Consider the following 16554-nt stretch of genomic DNA (forward strand, 5'->3'; position numbering starts at 1 on the left):
GTGTCTTAAGACACCACTTGTGGAGAAGTTTTTTCAAGGCTGAAATACTCAGGAAATGTCGCCAACATTACTGAGGGGTATTTTGCCACCGTTGAAAAGTGTTTGATGTTGCTTGGCAGGGGAATCGAACCCCCGACCTTCTGCGTGCAAGGCGGGCGTGCATACCATTGCACCACGGTGGCACCCGAATAGATCTTTATTAGAAGATCTTTATTAATTTTACTCTCCTTAGAACACCTTTAGGAGGTCTTCTACTCTTAGAGGACTTTTAGGATGTCTTCTATCCACAAAAGACCTTCAGGGGTATTCTATTTATAGAAGATCTTTAGAAAGAATTCTGTCCTTAGATCTTCTATTTTTAGAATATCTTTAACAGATCTACTTTCCTTAGAAGACCTTTAGTAGGTATTATATTCATAGGAGACCTTAAGGGATCTTCTATCTATCGAAAAGCTTTAGGAAGTCTTCTTTCCACAAAAGACCTTTAGGAGGTCTTCTATATTTAGAAGACATATTGGAGGTCTTCTATTCATAGAAGGCCTTTAGGAGGTATTCCGTCCTATAATGGTCTTTAGGAGGTTTTCTATACATAGAAGACCTTTAGGAGGACTTCTGTCATTAGGATAACATTAGGAGTTCTTCTTTACGTAGGAGACAATTAGGAGGTCTTTTGTGTGTAGGAAACCTTTAGGAATTCTTCTATAAGTAGGAGACCATTAGAGGTCTCCTATCTATAGAAGATAGGAGATCTTCTATCCTTAGAAGATCCAAGGAGATCTTCTATCCACAGAAGAGCTTTCCTTCGTCTTCTATCCACAGAAGACCTACTTAACCCATTTCGTACTTGGTGTTCGATTTTTCGAACAGTAAAATCACTTTTTTTCAAAAAAATATTTATGGATGAAAAATGTTAAATTTTAAACAAGTTTTGGTATATGTATAAAGTCTAACCTGTTAGCAAATAAAAAAAATTGTTCCCTTGAAAACCCCACCTCCCCCTCGATGTTAAGGGTAGATTTTTAAAACCTATATTTTTGGATCTTTTTTAAATTAATTTTAAAAAATTATAAAAAAAATGAAATTAAAAAAGTAATCATGGGGAATTATTGGCAATATATGTAGCCGTTTCACAAAATATAGAGAACTTGATTTACATGCGCAAGCGCCACTTTACAGATGTGCAAAGTTGACTGTTCGAAATTTCGAACGCTGGTACTTAGGCTACATATCGATGGGTATATCAAAACGTGGAAATTTACTGATAAATTGCGGGAAAAGTTATTATAGCACCATATAAGACTAAATACTAAATTTCAGCCATTTCTAAAGGATAGTGCGGCTAAAATCCTGAAATACCCTAAAATCGCTAGGTACAATTCAACGGAGGCTATATAAAACGTGGACCTATGCTGACAAATTTCTGGAAGAAAGTTAAGTAACCTCAAAAAAAACTAAATATGTATTAATTTTCAGTCATTTCTGTAGGATAATGCAGCTAAATCCTTGAAATCTCCCGAAAATCGGGCGGTACCGTTCTATGGGGGGGCAATCCAAAACGTGGACCAGTGCTGACACATTTCGGGGAAAAGTTTTGTAGGTCCAAAGAAGTCTCAATACCAATCTTCAACCATTTTTTCATACAAAAATGGTGAAGTAAATCAATTAAACGGCAAATAAATCAATTTTAATTTACTTATATTTATGTAGCTTAAGCGCCAGTGTTCGAAATTTCGAACACCACTTTCCGGGAAAACGAAAAATCGTAAAAATTTTTTGAGTTGATTTTTGGCATCAGTGGGTCCTAATTACCCTAAAAAGTGCTTTGTTTTTAAAAAAATAAATAAAAAATTTTTCTCGGTATGATATGGGTTAAGGTTCTCTATCCATAGAAGACCTTTTTAAAGCCTTCTATCTATGTATATACCATTAGGAGGTCTTCTATCCATTGAAGACCTTTAGGAGGTATTCCATCATATAAAGGTCGTTAGGAGGTTTTCTTTACATAGAATACCTTTAGGAGTTCTTCTGTAAGTAGGAGACCATGAGGAAGTCTTCTGTGCGTAGGAAACCATTAAGAGCTCGTCTATGAGTAGGAGACCATTAGAGGTCTTCCACCAATAGAAGATATGAGATGTTCTATCCATAGAAGATCTAAGGAAATCTTCTATCCACAGAAGAGCTTTAAGAGGTCTTCTAATCCTTAGAAGATCTTAAGAAGGTCTTTTGTCCTTTGAAAACCTTAAAGAGGTTTTCTGTCCTAAGTAGACCTTTTTGCATGTCTTCTATCCATAGGCGACCTTAAAGAGGTAACCTATCCACAGAAGATCTTCTATCCACAGAAGACCTTTAAGAAGTTTTCTGTCCTACGAAGACCTTTAGGAGGTCTTCTATCTATAGTGAACCTTTAAAAGGTATTCTGTCCTATGAAGTCCCGTAGGAGGTCTTCTATCCACAAACGACCTTTAGGAGATCTTCTATCATTAGAATACCTTATGAAGGTCTTCGGTCATTAGAAAACCTTTAAGAGGTGTTCTGTCCTATGAAGACCCCTAGGAGGTCTTCTATCCACAAACGACCTTTAGGAGATCTTCTATCCTTAGAAAACCTTTAAGAAGTTTTCTGTCCTAAGAACCTTTAAGAGGGTTTCTGTCTGGCCTTAAAATACCCTTAGGAGGTATTTTATCCATAGAACGCCTTTAGGAGGTCTTCTATGCATATAATACCTTTAGGTTGTCTTCTGTGGATAGAAGACCTCTTAGAAGTTCTTTAGAAGGTCTTCTATACATCAAAAAAATTTGGGAGGTCATCTTTAAAGAGGTCTTCTATTCATAAAATACTTTTCTTTTATTCTTAGAAGACATTAAAGAAGTCTTCTGTCCTTATGAGAAATTTATGAGGTTTTCTGTCCTAAGAATATTTTTAAAAGGTTTTCCATACATAAAGAAGACTTCTAACTATAGTAGACCCTGAGGAGGTTTTTTATCTATAGATATATTTTTTCTCACAGAAGACCCTTAGTGGGTCTTCCATCAATAGAGGACCCTCGAGAGCTTCTCTTTTCATAGGAGGCCCTTAGGGGATGCCATCTGCCTAGAAGGTCTTTGGTCTAAGACAAATCCTTAGGAGGACTTCCCAAGGAGGATTTATTAGTTTTTTTCATCCTTTTTTTCTAAAAAAGGTTTTTTCTATGTATGATATTTTCCTTAGAGGGCGCAGGCAGTTTATGGCAACTTGGAATAGAAGAGGGACTAAGTTAGACCTTATAATGTTCATTCCAATCAGGACTTTACTTACTTACTTAGCTGGCCTATTACAGAACATTTGTTCCATATGCCTAACTAAGAAAAGATCTCCATTTCTCTCTATTTGTTGCTTCGCACTCTGGAATACCGCGCCTTTTCATCTCATCATCCACTTGTTTGCGCCATATATTCCTTGGCCTGCCAATTCTGCGTGCACCGCCAAGCGGTCCGTATTTATACGCCTTTTTAGCGGGTTCATCATCGCTCATTTTTGTGATATGGCCTAGCCAACGCAATCGTTGCATCTCAATACGTTTTACAATATTGATGTCGTTGTATAGCAGATACAGCTCGTAGTTCATGCGACGTCGATATTCACCGTCAACGCAGATTGGTCCGTTATTTTATAGGAACCAACTTCCACAGGTGTAGATTGTGCCATTTCTTTTGACGTTTGCCTCTCGTATAACCTTTTCAAGCAGGATGTTGAAGAGATCACACGAAAGGCTGTCTCCTTGTCTGAAACCTCTTTTGGTACCAAACTCTTCGAAGAGGTTCTTTCCTATTTTAACTGAGGGCCTCGTGTCAGTTAAAGTCATTTTACAAAGCCGGATGAGCTTTGCGGGGATACCAAATTCAGACATGGCTTGGAATACCTTTGAACGCAGCGGGCTGTCGAAGGCTGCTTTATAATCGACAAAAAGGTGGTAGGTGTCGATCTGCATCTCTTGGGTCTTCTCCGGGTGGACTTGCCAGGTCTAAAGCCGCATTGGTATGGTCCAATTATCTCGTTCACCATAGGCTTTAGTCGTTCGCACAATATCCCCGACACGATCTTGTAGGCAATAGGGAGTAGACTAATGCCCCTATAGTTAGAGCATACAGTCGTATCTCCCTTCTTGTGGACGGGGCACAGGATACTCAGGTTCCAATCGTCGGGTACTCGTTCTTCCTGCCAGATGGTGCTAACTAGCTGATGAGCTGATGAATACACCTTATCAGCGTGTCGCCTCCGGTTTTGAACAGCTCGGCTGGTAAGCCATCGGTTCCTGCTGCCTTATTATTCTTCAGCCGATTTATTGCTGTATTTACCTCATCTTGGCTGGGCGGTATACATTCAATACCATCTTCTGTGATTGGGACTGTGGTATCTTCGTCGTCCTCGCTGCTATTGGATACCAACAGTTTTGAAAAATGTTCTTTCCATATCCTGAGTACACTATCTGTATCAGTTACCAAATTACCTTGCTGGTCTCTACAGGAGGATGTACCTGTACCAAAGCCATCAGTTTGATGCTTGACTCTTTGGTAGAATTTTCGGACATCATTCTGGCTCCTGTATATCTCAATTTTTTCACACTCCCGCTTTTCCATCTCTCTCTTTTTCCTACGGAAAAGACGTTTGTCCTCTCTCCTTTTCATCCTGTATCTCTCTCGTGCGCTACGCGTTGCTACTGATTGTAAAGTAGCTCTATATGCCGCATTTTTATCTTCGATGGCAGCACGATACTCCTGATCATACCATGGATTTTGCGGCTGTTTGCATGGAGTGGGTAATGCTTTGCCATTGCGCTGATATGTTATCGGGATAAGGAGTGCTTTGATTAAGCAATTGGGCTAGTTGAGTGGAATATGCTGTGGCTATCTGTTGTGATTGAAGCTTACCGATGTCTAACTTTCGTGTTGTGTCTGTTCGTACTTTGATTGCTACGTTTAAGCGGGTGCGTACCTTTGCTGCAACAATCAATGTTTGCGCCTCGGAACGATCGTACATCCAACACGCTCGATGAATGTCTTCCATCTATCACAACATGATGACTTTGATTTCTTGTTTTCTGATCTGGAGACAGCCAGGTGCCCTTCATCGAGATGATTAAATCTGGTACTGCTAACTACCATGTTTTTTGCAGCTGCAAAGTCTATCAGCCTCATACCATTGTCAGATGTTTCACTGTGGAGACTGAAATTCCCGACTGTTGGGCCAAAGATATTCTCCTTTCCAATTTTGGCATTTAAATCGCCTAGAATGATTTTAATGTCATGGGCAGGGCAACGGTCATATGTTTCTTCTAAGCGCTCAGAAAATATATCTTTGGTCTGTTCGTCCCTTTCTTCGGTGGGGGCATAAGCGCAAATAAAGCTGATGCTGAAGAATTTAGCTTTTATTCGAATTGCAGCAAGTCTTTCATTCACTGGGGTGAAGCTTGATACCAGATGATTTAGCCTCCGACTAACTACGAATCCGCAACCAAACTTATGCTTTACGTCATGGCAGCTATAATACAGTGCGTCACCTTTAGGTGTTGTTGTGACGCCTTTCCCAATCCATCGTATTTCCTGTATGGCAGTAATATCGGCCTTGTACTTTTTAAGTACGTCTGCCAATGCGAAGACTGCACCTTCTTTATAAAGAGTGCGAACATTCCAGGTGCATATTCGCAGATCATGATCCTTAAAACGTTTACGGGGTTCGTCAACTTTAGTGGGGTTTGTTTTTCTTTTCTTTCGTTTTTTCAGGGGAGGGTTACTAACCCGACGCCCAAACCAAAGATTTTACCGTTCTTATGGGAGAACGCGCGGCACATGTTAGCTCACTACCCTTAACGGGTGTTAAAGGCAGTTCCCCAGATGACACCACGGAGAGGTCAGTGTCCACTTGAGATGAAAGAGGGGCCAAGATAAATCCTGGGCTTTGCCATGTTAAAACCGGTCAGGACCGTTTCTTGGTGTCTTCCTACGTCACCCTCCAATCAGGACCACTCCTTGGTTTATATCATCCATATGGCATCCAATACCGATTTTTTAGAAAAACAAAGAAAATATTTGTGACAATATACAGATGAATCACTTTAAAAAATCCACGTTCGTGGCCCTGAAATTCCTTAAAACAATATTTTTTTCAATCTTCGTTCGTGATCCTTGTACTCCTTAAAAAAGTCGACGGAAACGGCTTCAAGGCATAATAAGGTCTTAGGATCTTAACGATGTGTTTGATTTATAGGAGTACGAGTTATCGTGAATATGTATAATAAAAGGGGAAGACATTGCCTACCGTTTCGTATTCTCAGATCTTAAATACTACCTCCAAGTTAAATTGTTGATCGTGGTAACAAATCATTTAACCTAATTTTATAAAAAAAAAAAAAACATTGTTCCACAACATCCCATACGGGACAAGGGAGACTTCTCTCATATCAATGAGTGCACCCCGATTCATATTTAGCTCAATGATATGGGACCTATTGTTTATTGCCGAGTCCGAACGGCGTGTCTAAGACACCACTTTTGGAGAGAAGTTTTTCAAGGCTGAAATACTCAGGAAATGTCGCCAACATTACTGAGGGGTATTTTGCCACCGTTGAAAAATGTTTGATGTTGCCTGGCCGGGGAATCGAACCCCCGAACTTCTGCGTGCAAGGCGGGCTTGCATACATTTTATAATTCTTCAGCTTCCTTAGAGATAATATAAACCCCTGTGAATTTCCCTCGGCTCTAAACGAAACCCTTGGCCAGCCAAAACCTTTCCAGGTCTCTTTTACACCGAAAACTTGCCCAGATTTCCTTCTGACCGATCTAATGCCTAATTTTTTCTCTTAGAGCTCACTAAATACAGCTGATGGAGGTGGGTGCATACACTTCCCTTTCAATTATTATTGCTGATAACCTCGTTTACTTAAAGCCACCACAAAAAACTCTTCAAGGATTTCTGGAAAAAAATCTTCAAAGGATCACTAAAAAAACTTAACAAAGCACTACATCACAATACAATACACAACAATGATGTAATAACAATTTGTATTCATATTTTTCAAAACACCCGGCATATCTTACCTTACATCAGATACAAGACAAACACACACACATCGACAAACAATGTCTCAACAATAGATGAAGAAGGGGCAGAAGTAGAAGACACCATAGAGGATTGGTATATCACAATAACAAGCCCATCATCATGCATATTTTATGCATGAACAGCCGGAAAACGGAAACAGATTTGCATATTTTGACACCTACACTTTCTCAGCTTTAAAGTCTGTTGGCTCTGTATGTCTGTCTGCCAGCCTGCCAGCTTGCTTGGCTCTTCGGTGTGTGCCGGCAGTATTAGTAAATGAAACGTCTGCCAGAGCAGTGTGTGACAGTTCAGACTGTCGCCTTTGGTGCTTAGATAAAACAAGGCACGTTCCTTCTTGATTCAAGGTAAAAAAAACAGATGGAAAATATGTTACTACTACTGCATTCTGCCTGCCAGTTACTGGCAGGAATGTGGAATTCACGTACACATTGCAAAATTTACTCTTACCATTTCGGTTTGTGGCTTTTTATCTAGTCATATTTTGTGTAGGAAAAGTGAGGTTATATTGCAGAGAAGTGCCAGGGTACAATGAACGAGCATATCGTAGCGATATTTTATATATGTGCTGCTTGCCACCAGCACACGTTAGAATATTTGCATTTTTTGCTATTTCGAAAAAAAAAATTCTCAGAATGATGTATGACTGCTGTTACCGAATATGTTCGTTTGTTGTTATTGTTACAACAACTCCTGTACAACAATCACAACAAATGCGTGGTGGAGTGATTCTTTTTTTCGTCTTTTTTTTCTAATAAAGTTTACGAGGTGTGTTTAGAGCTATTCAATAAAAAATAGAAGATCTTATGGAGGTCTTCTGCAGAACACAAAAACGAAAGGAAAACTTCTATCTGAAGAAAACCTAAAGAAGGTCGTCTATCCACTCAATATGCGCATTTGTGACTAAGTTTTGTCTTAACAAAAAATATTCTTGAAAAATATTCTTTAAAAAATCCACGTTTGTGGCCCTCATAATCCTGGAAAAATATTCTTTAAAAAATCCACGTTTGTGGCCCTCATAATCCTGGAAAAATATTCTTTAAAAAATCCACGTTTGTGGCCCTCATGATCCTGGAAAAATATTCTTTAAAAAATCCACGTTTGTGGCCCTCATAATCCTGGAAAAATATTCTTTAAAAATTCCACGTTTGTGGCCCTCATGATCCTGGAAAATATTCCTTAAAAAATCCACGTTTGTGGCCCTCATGATCCTGGAAAAATATTCTTTAAAAAATCCACGTTTGTGACCCTCATAATCCTGGAAAAATATTCTTTAAAAAATCCACGTATGTGGCCCTCATAATCCTGGAAAAATATTCTTTAAAAAATCCACGTTTGTGGCCCTCATAATCCTGGAAAAATATTCTTTAAAAAATCCACGTTTGTGGCCCTCATAATCCTGGAAAAATATTCTTTAAAAAATCCACGTTTGTGGCCCTCATAATCCTGGAAAAATATTCTTTAAAAAATCCACGTTTGTGGCCCTCATAATCCTGGAAAAATATTCTTTAAAAAATCCACGTTTGTGGCCCTCATAATCCTGGAAAAATATTCTTTAAAAAATCCACATTTGCGACCCTCGTAATCCATGAAAAATATTTTTTAAAAAATCCACGTTTGCGACCCTCGTAATCCTTGAAAAATATTTTTTAAAAAATCCACGTTTGCGACCCTCGTAATCCTTGAAAAATATTTTTTAAAAAATCCACGTTTGTGGCCCTTATAATCCTTGAAAAATATTCTTTAAAAAATCCACGTTTGTGGCTATAAAAATCCTTGGAAAATATTCTTTAAAAAATCCACGTTTGTGGCCCTCATAATCCTTGAAAAATATTCTTTAAAAAATCCACGTTTGTGGCCCTCATAATCCTTGAAAAATATTCTTTAAAAAATCCACGTTTGTGGCCCTCATAATCCTTGAAAAATATTCTTTAAAAAATCCACGTTTGTGGCCCTCATAATCCTTGAAAAATATTCTTTAAAAAATCCACGTTTGTGGCCCTCATAATCCTTGAAAAATATTCTTTAAAAAATCCACGTTTGTGGCCCTCATAATCCTTGAAAAATATTCTTTAAAAAATCCACGTTTGTGGCCCTCATAATCCTTGAAAAATATTCTGTAAAAAATCCACGTTTGTGGCTATAAAAGTCCTTGAAAAATATTCTTTAAAAAATCCACGTTTGTGGATATAAAAGTCCTTGAAAAATATTCTTTAAAAAATCCACGTTTGTGGCTATAAAAATCCTTGAAAAATATTCTTTAAAAAATCCACGTTTGTGGCTATAAAAGTCCTTGAAAAATATTCTTTAAAAAATCCACGTTTGTGGCTATAAAAATCCTTGAAAAATATTCTTTAAAAAATCCACGTTTGTGGCTATAAAAGTCCTTGAAAAATATTCTTTAAAAAATCCACGTTTGTGGCTATAAAAATCCTTGAAAAATATTCTTTAAAAAATCCACGTTTGTGGCTATAAAAATCCGTGAAAAATATTCTTTAAAAAATCCACGTTTGTGGCTATAAAAATCCTTGAAAAATATTCTTTAAAAAATCCACGTTTGTGGCCCTTATAATCCTTGAAAAATATTCTTTAAAAAATCCACGTTTGTGGCCCTTATAATCCTTGAAAAATATTCTTTAAAAAATCCACGTTTGTGGCTATAAAAATCCTTGAAAAAAATTCTTTAAAAAATCCACGTTTGTGGCTATAAAAGTCCTTGAAAAATATTCTTTAAAAAATCCACGTTTGTGGCTATAAAAATCCTTGAAAAATATTCTTTAAAAAATCCACGTTTGTGGCTATAAAAATCCTTGAAAAATATTCTTTAAAAAAATCCGCGTTTGCGGTTATAAAAATCCTTGGAAAATATTCTTTAAAAAATCCACGTTTGCGGTTATAAAAATCCTTGGAAAATTTTCTTTAAAAAAATCCACGTTTGTGTCCCTAAAAATTCTTGAAAAATATTCTTTAAAAAAATCCACGTTTGTGTCCCTAAAAATTCTTGAAAAATATTCTTTAAAAAAATCCACGTTTGTGTCCCTAAAAATTCTTGAAAAACATTCTTTAAAAAAATCCACGTTTGTGTCCCTAAAAATTCTTGAAAAATATTCTTTAAAAAATCCACGTTTGTGTCCCTAAAAATTCTTGAAAAATATTCTTTAAAAAAATCCACGCTTGTGTCCCTAAAAATTCTTGAAAAATATTCTTTAAAAAATCCACGTTTGTGGCCCTCATAATCCTTGAAAAATATTCTTTAAAAAATCCACGTTTGTGGCCATGATAATCCTTGAAAAATATTCTTTAAAAAATGCACGTTTGTGGCCATGATAATCCTTGAAAAATATTCTTTAAAAAATCCACGTTTGTGGCCATGATAATCCTTGAAAAATATTCTTTAAAAAATCCACGTTTGTGGCCATGATAATCCTTGAAAAATATTCTTTAAAAAATGCACGTTTGTGGCCATGATAATCCTTGAAAAATATTCTTTAAAAAATGCACGTTTGTGGCCATGATAATCCTTGAAAAATATTCTTTAAAAAATGCACGTTTGTGGCCATGATAATCCTTGAAAAATATTCTTTAAAAAATCCACGTTTGTGGCCATGATAATCCTTGAAAAATATTCTTTAAAAAATCCACGTTTGTGGCCATAATAATCCTTGAAAAATATTCTTTAAAAAATGCACGTTTGTGGCCATGATAATCCTTGAAAAATATTCTTTAAAAAATGCACGTTTGTGGCCATGATAATCCTTGAAAAATATTCTTTAAAAAATCCACGTTTGTGGCCATGATAATCCTTGAAAAATATTCTTTAAAAAATCCACGTTTGTGGCCATGATAATCCTTGAAAAATATTCTTTAAAAAATGCACGTTTGTGGCCATGATAATCCTTGAAAAATATTCTTTTAAAAATCCACGTTTGTGGCCATGATAATCCTTGAAAAATATTCTTTAAAAAATCCACGTTTGTGGCCATGATAATCCTTGAAAAATATTCTTTAAAAAATGCACGTTTGTGGCCATGATAATCCTTGAAAAATATTCTTTAAAAAATCCACGTTTGTGGCCATGATAATCCTTGAAAAATATTCTTTAAAAAATTCACGTTTGTGGCCATGATAATCCTTGAAAAATATTCTTTAAAAAATCCACGTTTGTGGCCATGATAATCCTTGAAAAATATTCTTTAAAAAATCCACGTTTGTGGCCATGATAATCCTTGAAAAATATTCTTTAAAAAATGCACGTTTGTGGCCATGATAATCCTTGAAAAATATTCTTTAAAAAATCCACGTTTGTGGCCATGATAATCCTTGAAAAATATTCTTTAAAAAATCCACGTTTGTGGCCATGGTAATCCTTGAAAAATATTGTTAAAAAAAATCCACGTTTGTGGCCATGGTAACCCTTGAAAAATATTCTTTAAAAAATCCACGTTTGTGGCCATGGTAATCCTTGAAAAATATTCTTTAAAAAATCCACGTTTGTGGCCATGGTAATCCTTGAAAAATATTCTTTAAAAAATCCACGTTTGTGGCCATGGTAATCCTTGAAAAATATTCTTTAAAAAATCCACGTTTGTGGCCATGGTAATCCTTGAAAAATATTCTTTAAAAAATCCACGTTTGTGGCCATGGTAATCCTTGAAAAATATTCTTTAAAAAATCCGCGTTTGTGACTGTTAAAATCCTTGAAAAATATTTTTTAAAAAATCTACGTTTGTTGCCATGGTAAGCCCTCATAATCCTTGAAAAATATTCTTTAAAAAATTCACGTTTGTGGCCCTTATAATCCTTGAAAATTTTTCTTTAAAAAAATCACGTTTGTGGCCCTCATAATCCTTGAAAAATATTCTTTAAAAATCCACTGGTGTGGCCCTCATACTCCTGGAAATATATTCTTTAAAAAATCCACGTGTGTGGCCCTAATAATCCTTGAAAAATATTCTTTAAAAAATCCACGTTTGTGGCCCTCATAATCCTTGAAAAATATTCTTTAAAAATCCACGTTTGTGGTCCTCATAATCCTTGAAAAATATTCTTTAAAAAATCCACGTTTGTAAATCTGTATTGAAGACCTCCATTAAGGTATCTTTAGGCAGAATATATTCTTAAGGTGCTCTACAGGTAGAATACCTCCTTAAAGTCCTCTCCAGGTAGAAGACCACCTTATGATCCTTTTTCGATAGAAGCTATAGGTCCTCCATGCATAAAAGTCTTCCTTAAGGTCTTCTATAGGTAGAAGACCTCATAAAGGCCTTCAATGCTTAGAATACTTCCCTAAGGTGTTCGATGTATTAAAACAGCTCCTTAAATTATTCTACAGAAGTCGTCCTTAAGGTATTCTATAGGTGAAAAACCTGTTAAGGTCTTCTATAAGTACAACACATCTTTAAGGCCTTCTATAGATAAAAGATCTAGTTAAGGTCTTCTTTAGATAGAAGACCTCCGTTAGGTACGTTAAAGGTGGAAGGCCTCCCCAAGGTCTTCTAAGTATAGAAGGCTACCTTGAAATAGAAGACCTTTTTATGGTCTTCTATATATAGAAAACATTTTTGACCTATTTAGTATAGAATACCTCCTTAGGGCAGGTCTTTGGATGGAAGACCTCCTTATTGTCTTCTATATATAGAAAACCTCTAAGGTCTTCTATAAACAAAATACCTTCTTAAGGTCTTCTATGGATAAAAAACCCTAAGGTATTTTTTGGATAGAAGACCTCCCTAAGGTATTTTAAAGGTAGAAAGCCTCATCAACTTATTGCCTTCTATAGGTAGAACACCCTCTTATGACCTTATCTGGATTGCAGCCCTTCTTCGGATAGGAGACCTCCTTAAGGTCTTCTATAGATAAAACAACTCTTTAAGGTCTTCTATGGATAAAAGACACCCTTAAGGCCTTCTTCGGATAAAAGACCTTCCTAAGGCATAACCCTTCCTAACATACATTAATGTCTTTTATGTATAGAAGACCTCCTTACGGTATTCTATAGATAAAAGACCTTCTTAAAGTCTTCTATGGATGAAGAAGACCTCCTTAAGGTATTTTAAAGGTGGAAGGCGTCCTCACAGTCCTCTAAGTAAAGAAGACCTACTTATGAATAGAAGACGTCTTTATAGTTTTCTATAGGCAGAACACCCACTTATGACCTTATTTGGATAGATCTTCCTATCCAACAGACCTCAAACAACAACAACAACAACTCTTTAAGGTCTTCTATGGATAAAAGACACCCTTAAGGCCTTCTTCGGATAAAAGACCTTCCTAAGGCATAACCCTTCCTAACATACATTAATGTCTTTTATGTATAGAAGACCTCCTTACGGTATTCTATAGATAAAAGACCTTCTTAAAGTCTTCTATGGATGAAGAAGACCTCCTTAAGGTATTTTAAGGGTGGAAGGCGTCCTCACAGTCCTCTAAGTAAAGAAGACCTACTTATGAATAGAAGACGTCTTTATAGTTTTCTATAGGCAGAACACCCACTTATGACCTTATTTGGATAGATCTTCCTATCCAACAGACCTCCTTTTGGTCTTCTAGAACACCGTCTTAAGGTCTTCTATGCATAAGAGACCTCCTGTAGGTCTTCTATATGTTGAAGATCCACATAAGGATTTTTAATGGATAGAAACCCCCTCTAAGGTATTCTAAAGTTGGAAGGCTTTCTCAAGATCTGCTTAAGAATAGAAGACCTCTTCATAGTTTTCTATAGGTAGAACACCCACTTATGGCCTTATTTGCATAGAAACCCTCTTTTAGATCTTCCTATCCAACAGACCTCCTTTTGGTCTTCTTGGGATAGAACACCTTCTTAAGGTATTCTATGCATAAGAGACCTCATGTAGGTCTTCTATACGTAGAAGATCCACATAAGGATTTTATGGATAGAAAACCCCCCTAAGATATTCTTAAGTTGGAAGGCCTTCTCAAGATCTTCTAAGTATAAAATACCTCATAATGGTCTTCTGCAGGTAGAACACCTCCTTAGGGTCTACTTTGAATAGAAGTCCTTCTAAAGGTCTTCTATGGTTAAAATACCTCCTTAAGATTTTCTTTGGATAGAAAATCTCTTCTTCTTCTATTGAAAAATAACCTAGTAGAAGACATCCTGAGCTCTTCTATGGAAAGAAAGTTCTTCTATGGATAAAATACCTCCTTAAGAGATTCTTTGGATACAAGACCTCTTTATGGTTTTCTTTGGATATAACATCTCCTTAAGGTCTTCGTTGGATAGAAGAACTTGTTAAGGTTATGTTAGAATCGAAGGCTTCCTTAAGGTCTACTTTAGATAGAAGACATCCTAAGGTCTTATTTGGATAGAAGACCTCATTAAGATCTTTTATGGGTAGAATATCTCCTTAAGATCTTCTATAGGTAGAAAATATTTTCAAGGTATCATTTTAAGGTATCTTTTATGGATAAAATACCTCATTAATATTTTCCTCGGACAGAAGACCTCCTGAAGGGCTTCTATGGAAAGAAAGTTATTCTACGGATAAAAACCTCCTTAAGAGTTTCTTTGGATATAATACCTCCTTATGGTTTTCTTTTTTCGGATAGAAGACCTCCTGAAGGGCTTCTATGGAAACACGGCCTCTTTAGGATCTGTTATGACTAAAAGACTTCCTTAAGAGCTTTTGGATAAAAGACCTCCTTATGGTTTTCTTTGGATATAAAACCTTCTTAAGGTCTTCTTTTAATAGAATACGTCCTTAAGGTCTTTGTTGGATAGAAAAACTTCTTAAGGTTTTCTTTGAATCGAAGGATTTTTTAAGGTCTTCTTTGGATAGAAAACCTCCTTAAAGTTTATTTGGATAGAAGACCTCATTAATGTCTGCTATAGGTAGAAAATATTTTAAAGGTATCATTTTAAGTATTCTATTGGTAAACACCTCCTTAAGGCCTTCTATGGATAGAAAACCTCCTTCTTAAGTTCTTCTATGGATTGAAGACTTCTATCTTCATAGGATAGCAGACCTCCGTAAGGTCATAAAAATTTGTTCTATATTTAAAACAATGCCCTTAGCAAATCTTCTATTTGTAGAAGAAGAAGACGCTCTTCTGCCCTCTAGGTTCAGATTATCAAAGGACTGTCCGACTTTTTCACCTCTAAAAGCCGCACTTGTATCAACAAAATCTAAAATCGAATTGACCTAAATTACCAATCACCGCTTCGGAGAACTGTCCAATCCTTCTGATGTTCATTATATATCACCTAGTCGAATACCAGAAGTCAGACCAAATTTCCCAGCAGAGGCGGCGGGACGAGCTTCCTAAAGCCAACTCAAGTGCATAGTTGACAGGCTGTTGATGGGTGAACACAAGTGTAATAAGTGGTTAGATCATCTGAAGAGTTGCAACATAGGGTCCGGAATAAATTACGCTTACCGATCCGAAGGACGTGCAAGATATTCGAAACGAAAATTTTTCGAATACCCCAGGAGTAACAATCTGTAGTGCGATTCTTTAATTAATTTTTGAGTTACCGACATTTGTCAGTAAAATTAAAATGCTTATAATTTCGGAAATTACCGATGTTTTTCGGTAAGTTAGCGACGAATAAAAAGCAGTCGTAAAATTCTTCCGATAGCAAGAGTGTTGTCAACTTGTATTTGAACTTTTCATTCAGAATTTTGCGTTTTACTTTTACCGATTTTTGTCGGTTACTCAAAAAATGTGTTAGAGAATCGCACTACTGCTCAGGTTGTGTTATAACGCTTCCAGACGAGGATAAACCACCACAATTTAGAGTGTATGATGTCGCAAATCCCATCAGGAACACTAAGCCATCGAAAAGTGTGGGCCCTGGCGGTATCTCCATGGTAATGTTGAAACAACTGGTTGAGCCGGAGGTTGGGTATCTCACCAAAGTGATCAAACTGTTGTCAGCCCATCGCACCCGAAAGCTGGAAAATAGAATGGAGTGGTCCTGCTATGTCAGGCCAGGCAAGTGTGGCAACAGATGTGAATCGTATAGACCGATATCACATTTGTCGCTAGTAGCAAAGGAGGTTTTTTTGTCTATAGAAGATCATAAAGTAGGTCTTCTTTTCACAGAAAATACCTTATAGGGAGTTTTTTGAAGACATATTACTATCGACCCTCGTATTTTCTCCCCTTCACCCGACATCTCACCTGGTATAATGTGATATGTGATAAATCTTCTTTTTAGTACAACTTAACAAGTACTTGAGGTTCATGATTTTCATGTTAGCAGCTTATGTTGAAAGCATATTGCCAGCAAGCGATATTATGAACTGATGGTGTTTTTTTTCTTCTTCGGAAGATGCACAACTTTTCCAACAACGAGGGATTGATGACTGAGGGGTAAGCAGTAGGAAAGCAAAGGAGAACATTTCGCGTAATGTTAAAAATTGAAGTTATGTTTGTCTTACAACACGTAGCAAATGTTAAAAATCTTAAACTGCAATAGTAAGCACGGGTAGCAAA

The 16554-nt window shown here is 36.5% G+C and overlaps 1 protein-coding gene across 3 annotated transcripts in view; it reads left to right on the forward strand.

Annotated features, from left to right (window-relative positions):
• Window positions 1-16554, forward strand: part of LOC141395138 (uncharacterized) — a 294451-nt gene that overhangs the window by 138294 nt on the left and 139603 nt on the right. The window lies entirely within an intron of this gene.

Source organism: Musca autumnalis, unplaced genomic scaffold, assembly GCF_047663935.1.
Source record: "Musca autumnalis isolate F117 unplaced genomic scaffold, ASM4766393v1 scaffold_2, whole genome shotgun sequence".
Taxonomy (NCBI): domain Eukaryota; kingdom Metazoa; phylum Arthropoda; class Insecta; order Diptera; family Muscidae; genus Musca; species Musca autumnalis.